Source organism: Lactuca virosa, chromosome 9 (genome assembly GCF_052849685.1).
Source record: "Lactuca virosa cultivar CGN04683 chromosome 9, Lactuca_virosa_CGN04683_v6, whole genome shotgun sequence".
NCBI lineage: Eukaryota > Viridiplantae > Streptophyta > Magnoliopsida > Asterales > Asteraceae > Lactuca > Lactuca virosa.
Genome location: NC_136434.1, coordinates 96,636,668 through 96,649,452, shown reverse-complemented (window position 1 = coordinate 96,649,452; position 12,785 = coordinate 96,636,668). Strand labels below are relative to the sequence as shown.

Sequence of the window (12,785 nt, the reverse complement as noted above, 5' to 3'; positions counted from 1 at the left end):
CTCATATGGCATATCTTTTACTCTATGTGGATGATATTGTTCTGACCGACTCATCATCTCAAATTTTGTCTCACATCATCTCTTTATTGAGCACTGAGTTCTCTATGACTAACCTTGGAGATCTTCAGGAATATAATCACCTTTACACAAATTGCATTTCAATCTCCTTAGTGAACTATCATTCATCAGATTTGTATACTTATATTTTTTTTATTATCTTAATTTATCAGTTACTTTCAACTTAATCGAACAATTTACTTTAAAATCATATATTGTTACGTTTTGTTATCATTTAGTATTTTTCTATTTGTTCAGATTTTATAAATTATTTGGTCTATTCTAAAACAAAATTTTAGCTACGCCACTGGATACAACGACATATTCTTAGCGAAGGTCATTTAATAGAGCTAAAAAAACAGGAACGATGGAAATAGCATCCTTAATAGTTAATATGGAAGTCCAATTTGCACAAGGAACGGCCAAATTCACTTTTGGAATCAAATAATTTGGTCTTTATCTGTCATTACACGAGGAATATTTAGTCTGAAGCTTTGACAATTGTGTCATAATCCGATTTTTCATGGTGACTTAAAACATATATACGTCACCCTTTTAATAATTGAATAAACTTTATATGTCAGGATAGGTTTGTGCGTACGAAAACATTGATCAAATAAAGCATGAATTAAACAATCAATTAAAGTTTGAATTTAGAGCTTGTTGTTATCTCCTTTGAAAGTGAAAAAACCTTTATTCATTTACTGGAGCATCTATAATATCATGAACGCGTTTTGGGCTAATAATTTTGATACGACAGTTATTTTATAAATTATATTTTTTTAACGGCAAATACATATATATACTAAACTATTCATAAATTATTTCACTTATGTCTACGGTGGGACTTGAACCTTCGACCTTAAGAAGGAAGACAACACCGGATATCAAATACTTTTTAATCATTGATATATTTATAATTTATAAATGAGTCATTTATGTTTATGTTTATTCGTTTATTTCTTTGGAATGCAAATCGATACAAAACCATAGCGATGTAAACTTTTTAAATTATTTTAAATATATATGATAGATAGTGAATAAAATATACAATATGAAAAATGTGAAAAAAACACACATTTGGGAAACCCATGTTGAATAAAATATAATTTGGTTATTCATGGTGAATAACACTCTTAAGTCTTAACTAATATACCTTCAAATGATTTATGGTAAGTTGGAACGAATTGGCTTGGAGTAATTTGTGTATTTGGTTTTTCTATGATATGTAGGTTACGGTGTATAGGTTAATATGTAAAGAGAGTGTTGAAGAAAAGTTTTTACAGAGAGCTAGCCAGAAAAGTACTGTCCAGCAACTTGCCATGACTGGTGGTCATGTACAAGGCGACCTCTTAGCCCCTGAAGATGTTGTTTCTTTGCTCATCGATGATTGTAATTATGATGATGCACAAGCACAACTAAAACAAATTCCCACACAGGTACGCTAATAGCAACCTACTTTCCTTTTTATTTTTTATTATTATTATTTTTTATAATAGCATCTTACTTTCTTTCCCACTTACTCAACTGCATGCGCGCATGCAGGCTCAAAAAGATAGACAAAAGAAAAAGGATATAAGGATAAATGAAGAAGCTGATGCCTGTTTTGAAGATATTGCTACACCTCAAACTCCATTCCATGAAAAAACCACTTTTATCAATATACATCACACGGATTATAATATGTTACTGATTCTAGAATTTAAAATATCACTTTTTATTTATTTACCAAATTATCTGTAATTGCAGAGAAAAGGTATCACAAACAAAGAGACCCAAGCGGAGGGACAACAAAAAGTGTGAATGAGACAGAATCTTGAACCAGCATTTACTACTGCTCATTTTGTTTTATTTCACGAAAGGTATTATTATTTTTTTCTAACTGGAAAAATTTACTAATTTCCTAAACAAGTCATCGAATTCAAACACTTGATATTATCTTTACACGATAACAACAATAAAACTTTAATGAGACAAGTTTTTATGCCTAAGGTTTAAAAAATTTAAAGTTTCTTCTCTAGATCAGTCAGACTGAGTTCAACCACCGTGATTTGTAGCTCTTTGTTCATTCTCTACTCATCATCAATCACCCATATTTCTCTTCAAATCATCAATCTGTCCATTCGATTTGACCTAGAAATTCGGGCTCATAGTTTTATATATAAACTGTCAAAGATATTACTGCAGATTTCATGGACAGCTTGAACAGAACTAAGACCTGCTGGAGGTAAAGTGGCATAAACGATATCTGTATATTCAGCCCAAAGATTCATGAAGCAAGAGTAAAAGTCAGAGATGGAAAGACTATCCTGTTGAAGGGAAGCTAACTCATGTTCCAATTGAAATCTTCAAGCGGTGTTGTTCTGACTATAGAGTTTCTTCAAGTGTTCCCACATCTGGGCTACAATCTTGAAAGGGCCAAGATTTAACATGATACTGGATTCAACAGAACTAATAATCCATGCCATGATCTGGGTATTCTTGACCTTCCATTTGTTTTTGTCTTTGTCAAGAGTTGGAACTGAGTGATGCCATCAATATGGCCCCATAAGTCCTTCCCTTTGACAAAAATTTGGAAATGAAATGACCATGCTGAGTGTAATTCTTCCCATTGAAGCGAACGAAGAAAGTATCACATTTTTCTGAGGACATGGTAGACATGAAGCTACAAGAACTCAATCAAGAATAGCTAAGAGCAAGATATTAAACTAGGATCAAGTGAGAAAAGAAAGACTAGACACTGATCAGAATTGTGGCTCTGATACCATGACAATTTAGAGACTCTTTTTTGGGAAAAAAAAAAAGATGTGTTTTTTCATTCAGAAGAATCCTCAATATATACTGAATATACAAGCTAATTATCAGCCTAAATTACAGATTTCTAGCCTATAAATCAGATTACTAAATTATTTACAATTATTGACAATAAAAGACTGTGATAGCAAAGATATTTTGTTGATTAATCTAAAGCATGAAATCTGCAGTAATATCTTTGACACTGCATGCATTGGTGGACATGACCCGAAGATCTTGTGAGCAGGTTTCTCAATTTCCTGTATCAAATGGTGAGTAGCTGGGACACCTGATGTTCTTGGACCATTACGCGCAAACCCAACTAACAACCTCTTACTCCAAGCTTCATGCAATTCCTCAAACCTTTCTGTAACTACTAAAATCTCTATCCCAACACTCTACATAATTAACCTAAGTAACAAAATGCAAACAGTGCCGTAACACATTTTTATTTTTAAGCACATGTGTATATAAAATCCAATAACACAACTTACAGTTGGTGCCCTTGTTTTAGGAATGAAACAGAAAGCTGAATGAAGGAGTCCTATATATCATGATGTGGCAAGACCAAACTCTCAAATGGAAGTCTTCTTCTAACAGATTTTGATGGCAATAGTAGCATTCTTGTGATTGCTCTTACTTTTTCACTTCCATCTTATACTGTCAGTAGTTTCCAACAAAACACAATGAGAAACAACTACAGATGAAAATGAAACTTAAATAACTTGAGAAACAACTACAGATGAATCTGAACATGAACCTTCTAACCTTCTTGAACTTTTAATTGCCTGAGCTTCATCCAATACCATACACTGCCACTTCACACGTCTGAACTACTTTTCATCCGACACTAGTAGTTGATAGCTTGTAACAAGAATGTGGAATCCAGCATCCCTGTCATGTACAAGATTAATTGATTATCCGTGTTCTTGAAATAGAGAAACTGGCTGAATCTTAATCTTAGTAAATTGTTGAGAATAAATAGATATATATATATATATATATATATATATATATATATATAGATGCTTTGGATTAATGTTTTTTCCTAAGTACAGTGCGTTCTTGAATGTCACCCCAATAAGGAAGTGCTTTTAAGTCAGGGAAGAAACGACTTATTTCATCAACCCAATTGCTCAAAACAGAAGCAGGTGCAACAACAAGAAAAGGCCCCCATATATTTTTCTCCTGAAAAAGATAATCAGTTACAAGTAAAACAGTAGAAATCCAAAATTTTACAGTGGAATACATACTTCTGCTAAATGAGCCAAGAAGGCCATTGCTTGGATCTCATCAGCAAGAATACCATTTAGACCTTGTTCATAACAATTCACCAGCCACTGGAGACCTTTAAGCTGATACCCTTTAAGAGAACTCGGGTGTCTGTACTGAATATCCCACTGGCATAGTTGACCTGAAGGAAATTCGAAGTCAGTCAAACAAGTAGAGCAACAAGTCAATGTCCTTAAGAAGAAGAGGAATATTACGGATGCAACAAGTCAATGTCAGTAGATCCAGAAATTGAAGCATCTTGTTCAGGGGCCTCACGCAGCTTCAAACATTCAGCATCAAATTCATTGGTGATTAGTTTCTGTTTGGAGACTGCATCTTGGGCTGCTTTTAGGGCTTCCATTTTCATTTCTGCCTCTTCAGGATCTTCAACTTCTGAACCAGTCAATGTTGCTTCTTGGCCATCTTCTTTATTTTGGGAGGCTGTCTTGTTCTGCATGAAGTGACTGTACAATTCTGTTTGTGACAACAAGAAATTAAGCCTCTGTTGTTGCCTTTTAGCTTCACGAAGCTCCTGTTCACGCTTCAAAGCTTCTCTTTCTTCTCTTTTCCTTACTTCAGCCTGAAGAGAGATGGTCATATAATCATTCCTCAAAAGATTACCACAAAAAGACAAAGTAAGAAAAGATTACCATTTCTTTGTCCACTCTCTTCCAAAAGAACAACATATCCCTTGCCAGTTTCCTTGTGCGAATTGAAGCACCCTTCATCAACTTAAGTGGTCTGCTCACCTTCATTTTTACCTCACGTTGACAGCTTTCTGAGAATCTCTTGGCATCTGTTAATTGCTTTCTGTGGAAATTGATAAAAAACCCTATGATGCTTTGGCATGTCTTTTCTGATCATGTTCACCCAATACTGACCAATTTTATTCATCTCCTCTTTCTCAATTATAGATGGATCATTGTTCGCCTTCTGCTTCTTGGGCAGACTACGTTCAATAATCTGGATGCCAAGAAGTTTAAGTTACATATGAGTGATAACAGCCGACACAAATTAATGGCCGTTTGAAGACATGATATACTAACCTCATACGTGTCACGTTTCTCCAACACTTTCACATAGTAAACCTGTAGAGTTCCAGTATCTGACATGATACAAATCCAATGTGATATCACCGACTTTAAGACTGAATTTCTGGGGTGAGATATTTGATATTTAGGCCTTTAATCTTGTTTGAAGAGATTCATATTCGGATTTAGGGTCACCCATCCTTGCACTGCTTCTGGGGCCAAAACTTTTGTGGGCTGCCATCATTGAAGCTAATGAGCCCAAATCAAGTGTGCCTTTGAGGTAAAATTCCTTCACTCGAATCTCTGATATTCTAGGTAGGTTTAATGAGTTAGCCAACATTTCATAAGTTGGAGGAATCCTGTAACTGATGCTATCTTCAATATCCCAATAAACGGGTTCAGAAAATAACTTGCAGATTACAATAGACAACTCAGACATATTATTACAATTAAGTACCATCCAATTCACATAAGCTTCAAATGTAACACGGACCTATCCATGTCAAAATGTGGAGAACGATCTTCTTCCCTGTAGTTACCCAACTTTTGTTTTGTAATATCAGGTAAAAAAACTGAAGCTGTTTCAATCTTTTTGGCTCCTTTTTGGTCCTTTGATCCTAAAATACTCTTCAGGCTTGGCATCCTATTGAGGGAAGAAGAGGGACTTGTCAAATTATTATTATTATTATTATTATTATTATTATTATTGTGTCTTCTCTAGTACTTATTGACATGATCACCAAGCATGGCTCTATATTGCTCCTCAGAGGCGTATGTCCTGTAACTGCCATCTTGGTCTTCATCACTACTTTACAAATTTCGTCTCCTTTTCTTTTCAGACATCATAATGTTTTACATTCTTTTGTAGCTTCTTTGTAGTCATTTAATATAATTCTATCATTCTTAAAAAAAGAATGTAGTGCATTAGTTATACATGTGATTGTATTTGACCAACATTGTTAGTTTGTTGTTGCATATAATAGATCGAATCAAACAACTAGTTTTGACAAATTTTCTAACATGTAGGCCAAGTATGGGAAGTCTAACAAAGTCAGTTGGTTCCGTTCACTCTTATAAGTATTTGATGGACATTAATCGTTAAATAGAAAAACGTAAAAATTAAAACATTAACTAATGCCAGCAATCCATACCTGTAATTATCTTTTATGACAAGGGTCCAACCAACCACTAAGAGCAATAAGCTGGGATTTATAAGTTTAATCAATAGTGAAGTAAGCGTTTTTTAACGATTATATTTGTATTATTGTTTAAAGTAAATTATACCAACCATAAATAGAAAAACCACCTAAATGTGATAATAAGAAATTCTAGCCTCATGTCTATAGTCTCATTATGAAATGACCATTAAAGGTTACATGGGGTCACTTTGATATTTTTTCTTGTGGAAATTCAAAAACCATAAAGTCGATCGCTGGAATCTTGGGTCTCACAATTTGATTGCCAATGAAGTTCATGTGTTATCTTTTATATAGATTAATAGTAATCTTAATGGTACATCTTTGAAGCAGGTTAATTGGTATTGTTATCCCATACATGATGACATTTTATTCTATTTGACGTTTTAAAAAAATACAACATTCTTGTTTTTTTTTTTCCACTAATTTCAAGAAAATACATAGAAGATGATTACTTCCCATTTTATCCAATATCATTAGACAATGAGAGACCATAGGAAAACACCTTTAATGCACTTATGTACATGACAAGATTCTAATATTTTTTGGCATATGAAGGATATGTATTTTATTAAATAATTGAACCTTCAAATGAAATTAAGGATTTTTACTAAGAGAATATAAACTTGTTCACAAAGCAAATGATTGACACCAACCCATAAAAGACATAAATCAAAACTAATTAAATGAATGGTTTAAAGATACAAATAACAAAGGTACAAGTGTTTAGTTACACCAAGCATGAAGCGCATAACTTGATCAATTGACAATAGAAGAAGCACAATCATAATGAACTAAATACTCGCACTCCAAGCACTTAAAGATCATCTCGTACTGCAATTCTTTGCGGCACACTTTGCACAAACCATGGGACTGAATCCCTTCAAGAAAGGATAGATGATGTGGGTGAAGTCTTTGGATCTCAACCGTCCCTCCAAACTTGACATTCACAAACTCAAAGACACCTCTTTCATACTTGGCATATGCATGTTGCTCACACCCAAGGATTAAGGGCGCACAAGCAGGATGCATAGACTCGGCACAAACACTACAATGATAGAACCACAATTCAGGGTTAAATTTGTCTTCACAGATTTCACAGAAGTAGTCGCTAGGGTGGTTCTCAACTGGATTGTATCTTAGGCTCAATGGATGCTTATCGAACTTGTGCCTAATCATTCCAGGCAACAACAAAGCACACTCTGTATCTAAGTAGAAATCACAAGAGGGGCAGTGGAAAGCGATGCTATCATCTAGGGAACAATCACATGAATTACATACTTTTTTGATAGATCAGGAGAAGCATTGATTCTTGAGAGGAGATGGTTTGGGTGAGCTTCATGTGTGATTTCTTTGAGTAGGAATGCACAATTGATATCTACATTATAATCAAATTCAGCACATCCATATGCGAAACTATTGCAATCTAAACAACAATTGTAACAGAAAAATAAACCCAATAATTGATGAGGGTTGTTTGACATGAGAACAAGTACATGCTCTGGATGGCCAGGGTGATCTTGTATTTTGGAAGGTAGCCTAGCACACCACTCATGAAGAACAAACGAACACTCTTGGGAATGGGAACACTTATAAAATGGCATTTCAGTAATTGGTTTCACACATCCGTCACATAATAGTTGAGTTTTATTCATGGGGTTGTGAAGAACAATTAGTGATGTTTGTTGCGAGTCTAAAAGAATCAGTGGGTGTTGATGACTAAAATGGTTGAGCATTTCTCCATGGTCTTCTTTAATCATAATAAATTCTTTCTTATTCATTAAAAAATAGTATCTGAGAAGGTTGTAACTTTCATCGGGAAATGGACAATGGAGAAGATTAGGATAATCATTGTAACATCCGGGTTCCCAGGTATAATATTTTATTATTTAATTTGGACTTTTAGAGTGATTCTACGAGTTGGTGCCTCAACTCGTCGAGTAGAGTCGCGGCTGGTGACGTGGATTAATGAATGGACTCGACGAGTCTGTGAGGCGACTCGCCGAGTCAGCGCTGCTGAAGGAAACCCTAATTCCTCGGGCTTGTGGCCTATTTAAAGGCACTTATAGCCTCCCTTTGCGGCCACTTTTCCCAGAGAGAAACCCTAAACGATCTTTGAGCTTATAGAGAGAAAGAGAGGGCTAACCTTGAGCATTTTGGTGTATCTTTGCAAGGAAAGGAGAAGGTTTCAAGCAAGGAGCAAAAGAAGGTTGTTAGATCTGTCAATATGCATCCAAAGGGCTTCTGTTAGAGGTATCAAGTTCGAACCTTTCTCTCTTGTTTGAGTAGATCTCTCATTTTTAAGTTTAGGGCTTCTTTTCTTTATATTTTGGGACTTTGAGGATTTGGGGTTCATGAGGAGGCTTGAACAACAGATCTGGACCTTAGGAGGTCCCTAGTATCTAAAAGTTCCTGCTTTATTCTACCTTGGGGGAAATTTACGAGTGAAAAATCCATTTAGATCATGTTCTTGGCATTTCATGTCTAAAATGCCATGCATGGACGTAAAGTCTATGACTTTAAGTGATAAAGGAGTCCTGAGAGTGTGGATATGGAGTTTGGGAAAGTATCCTGCCTTAAAACCGTCTAATGCAAGTTGAGTCTGAATGGACTCGCCGAGTTGGTAAGCCAACTCGGCGAGTAGATTAGGGTTTGTCCCGGTGAGCTTTATCATGTGATGGCTCGGCGAGTTAGGGGTTAACTCGACGAGCTGGACCTTCAGGAGATTACTGAGAAGGATGGGACTCGACGAGCCTGGTCAATTTGGGGCTGTTGATTGGGATTGACTTCTGTTGACTTTAGGGTTGGTCAACTGAGTAATGGAGGTCAGGGAAGGGTAAAATGGTCTTTTACCCATTTCTAGGGCTAAGAGTGTAAGAGAGACCAATGAATGGTGTAGTCGCGTATGAGGAGGGTATCAATTAGAGATATTATCCTTATGATAGGCGGAGGCTAGATCAAGGATTCTGAGCACGAGATTTTACTAGCTAGCTTACGAGGTGAGTCTTCTCACTATACTTTGCCTAGAGTGGTATCTATGTGTGACCAGAGGGTCTTATGTGTTTATTTGAGTACTGTGATATTACTGCATTATGTCTGTTTGATTTATGCTATGTGTATTCAGAGTTTACAGAGTTAGGACCGGAGGGTCCACAGGATTAGGACCAGAGGGTCCATCAGAGTTGTGGGACTGGAGGGTCTCACTGAGACACATTGACCGGAGGGTCTTACAGAGTTATAGCCTCAAGTGGCTAATATTTTGTATGTGGTATTTTGGGGAACTCACTAAGCTTCGTGCATACCATGTTATGTGTTATGTGTTTCAGGTACTTCCGATGATCGCGGAAAGGCCCCGGCTTGATTGTACACACACTCGCTTTGGAGATATATTTTGGAGGATCCTGGTTTATGTGATAACAATTTTTGATAAATAAATTGTATTAATGTGATACTTGAGGTTTTTGCGAAATATGACATGTGATTTTATGTTCGAAATGAAAATTTTGGTTTGAAAAATTTACGTCGTTACAATCATCGTCTTTGAAATTTTTATAAGTCTTGCCACCACCTGGTCATAAATGATAGATATTGAAAAGTAAACTGGAAGCACCGGGTCAGTGAGCAGTCCAAGTAAGAATCCTTAGGATGCTAAGTAACAAGTAGGGTCGATCGAGTGTGAGTATACTCGAGCGAATCTCTGATTATTTTGTGTTGTATTTCAGAGATATCATGGTGGGTACGCGCCACAACCCAGGGGGCAGTGGTACCAGTGACGAGGAGATTTGCAGGATGATTCACGAGGAGGTGGCCGCAGCCATCCGAGCAGAGATTCCCGAGATGTTTGGGTCTATCAAGACCACCCTGATTGAGTCATTTGATGAGCGATACGCTGCTGTCACTGAGGCGGCTACTGCCGCCGCCACTGCAGCTATCGTTGCTGCTAGGCCACAGGGAGGTGACTCGTTGCTGTACCGGGAGTTCAGCAACACGAAGCCACCATAGTTTGACGGGAATCAGGATCCGATTTCCACGATGAGATGGATATCTGACATCGAGGGGTGTTTCTACACTTGTTCCTATCCGGAACATTTGAGGGTACGATTCGTGCTGAACCAGCTTCGCTTGGGAGCGAAGGACTGGTGGAAGTTTGTGACAGCCAGTTTCACTTCTGTAGAGCTCACTGCAGTGTCATGGGAGAGGTTTACTACTATGTTTCGAGATGAGTATGTTCCCCCGGTGGAGAGGGAACGGTTGGCCTGGGAGATTCTGTCCCTCAAGCAGAGGACAGAGTCAGTGACAGTGATTACGAGGATGTTCCATGAGAGGGCAATGTTCTGCCCTGAGCACGTGTCTACCGAGCAGGCACGTATGAGCCGGTATTTGAGCATTCTGAGGAAGGATATTCGAGAGTTCGTGGCGAACTCGACTTATCGATCATTTCCTAAGCTTCAGGCAAATGCCCGAAAGAGGGAGATTGAGCTGGAGACTCAAGCCAGAGAGGAGGCAGAGTCTCAGGGGAGGGATCGGCGGCCGGCACAGTCTCAGCAGGAAGCCAAGCGGGCTAAGCCCGCGGATTCGAGATCAGGAGGCCAGAAGGGCCGCACTTGTGGGAAGTGCGGCAAGGGTCATGAGGGGATATGCCGAGAGAGGTATTGCTACAAGTGTGGTAAGGAGGGGCACATGGCGAAGGATTGCCCCAAGGGGTTTGTAGTCTGCTTTCACTGCAACCAGACCATCCATCGAAAGGCTGAGTGCCCCCAGCTGTTTCAGGGATCTTCATCCGCTACTGCACGAGCTACCCAGAGTCGGCCCGTGAAGGCCGAGGCACTGAAGGTTCGTGGGAGAGCCTTCCAGCTGACAGTGGAGGAGGTATGCACAACACCTGATTTCGTGGCCGGTATGTATTCCTTTGTTTATTCTATTCCGAGTTATTTGTGCTTATATTGTGATTTGCGTAGGTACTTTTCTTGTGAGTTCTGTACCTACCTTAGTGTTATTTGACTCGGGTGCGAGTCGGTCTTTCGTATCATTAGCGTTTAGTCACCACATCAGTATCTGACGTGAGTCGTTGAGTCGACCTCTGAGAGTTTCTATAGCCGATGAGTATGCGGTGTTTTCCACTGATGTGATCCAGGATGTGCGCTCGAGATTTTTGGTGTTGAGTTTCCGATAGATCTGGTACCGATCGCCATGGGTGATGTCTGTGTCATTGTGGGCATGGACTGGTTGAGCCGGTTCGGAGCTGTAATCGACTGCGAGCGTCAGTTGGTGACCATATGAAACCCTAGTGGGGGAGTGCTTATAGTTTATGGCGAGGGTACCCGATCAGGATCAGCTTTCTGCTCTGCTGCCAGATTACTGAGAACGATGGGACTCGACGAGTCGCACGAGTGCACTCGGCGAGTCTGGTCAATTTGGGGCTATTGATTGGGATTGACTTCTGTTGACTTTAGGGTTGGTCAAATGAGTAATGGAGGTCAGGGAATGGTAAAATGGTCTTTTACCCATTTCTAGGGCTAAGAGTGTAAGAGAGACCAATGAATGGTGTAGTCGCGTATGAGGAGGGTATCAATTAGAGATATTATCCTTATGATAGGCGGAGGCTAGATCAAGGATTCCGAGCACGAGATTTTACTAGCTAGCTTACGAGGTGAGTCTTCTACCTATACTTTGCCTAGAGTGGTATCTATGTGTGACCAGATGGTCTTATGTGTTTATTTGAGTACTGTGATATTAATGCATTATGTCTGTGTGATTTATGCTATGTGTATTCAGAGTTTACAGAGTTAGGACCGGAGGGTCCACAGGATTAGGACCGGAGGGTCCATCAGAGTTGTGGGACTGGAGGGTCTCACTGAGACACATTGACCGGAGGGTCTTACAGAGTTATAGCCTCGAGTGGCTAATAATGGACCCATATATAGAATTTCCTTATGTTGAGCCATTCCAACATGAAATTCATATATATATATATCCTTGATTAAATACGATTAAAATCTCAATCTAAGCTTTTAAAATTAAAATGAAGTATAATTTCCTCTCCCTTAATTATAGCAAAACAACTTTTTCAACCCCTGCAACCTCACGAATTGAAACTTTTGTTTTCTATAATTAACATTGCTAACTTGCAACCTTTGTCATAATTATCATGCTCCCACTAACATGATGATTATTAGCATAACACTTATGCTCCCACTAGCTTTGACATGTACTCAGAAATCAGCTGACTTTCTTACCAAAGTTCAGATTTCTGATACTAGATTGTTTTGATAAAACTTTATCAAAATCATACACCTCTCTTAGATAGCTCACATGTGTGTCTAAACAATTTTAGAACTATGAAAAGGGATGTCATAATCATAGTCTCAATTGTTTAGACCTTTGCCACTTCTCACAAGTCCATGTTAGTGTGCCGGTAAACCACACACGCTCCACT

At 38.2% G+C, this 12,785-nt stretch overlaps 1 pseudogene across 1 annotated transcript; it reads right to left on the bottom strand.

Annotated features, from left to right (window-relative positions):
* Nucleotides 1-2,846: 2,846 nt before the first annotated feature.
* LOC145138454 (chromatin-remodeling ATPase INO80-like) lies at nucleotides 2,847-5,769 on the bottom strand (annotated as a pseudogene). Its single transcript, XR_013721535.1, has 7 exons — nucleotides 5,169-5,769; nucleotides 4,773-5,085; nucleotides 4,338-4,702; nucleotides 4,104-4,264; nucleotides 3,907-4,038; nucleotides 3,619-3,744; nucleotides 2,847-3,510 (listed from the first exon to the last, which is right to left on the bottom strand). The product of XR_013721535.1 is annotated as a chromatin-remodeling ATPase INO80-like (transcript).
* Between the last annotated feature and the right edge of the window lie 7,016 nt (nucleotides 5,770-12,785).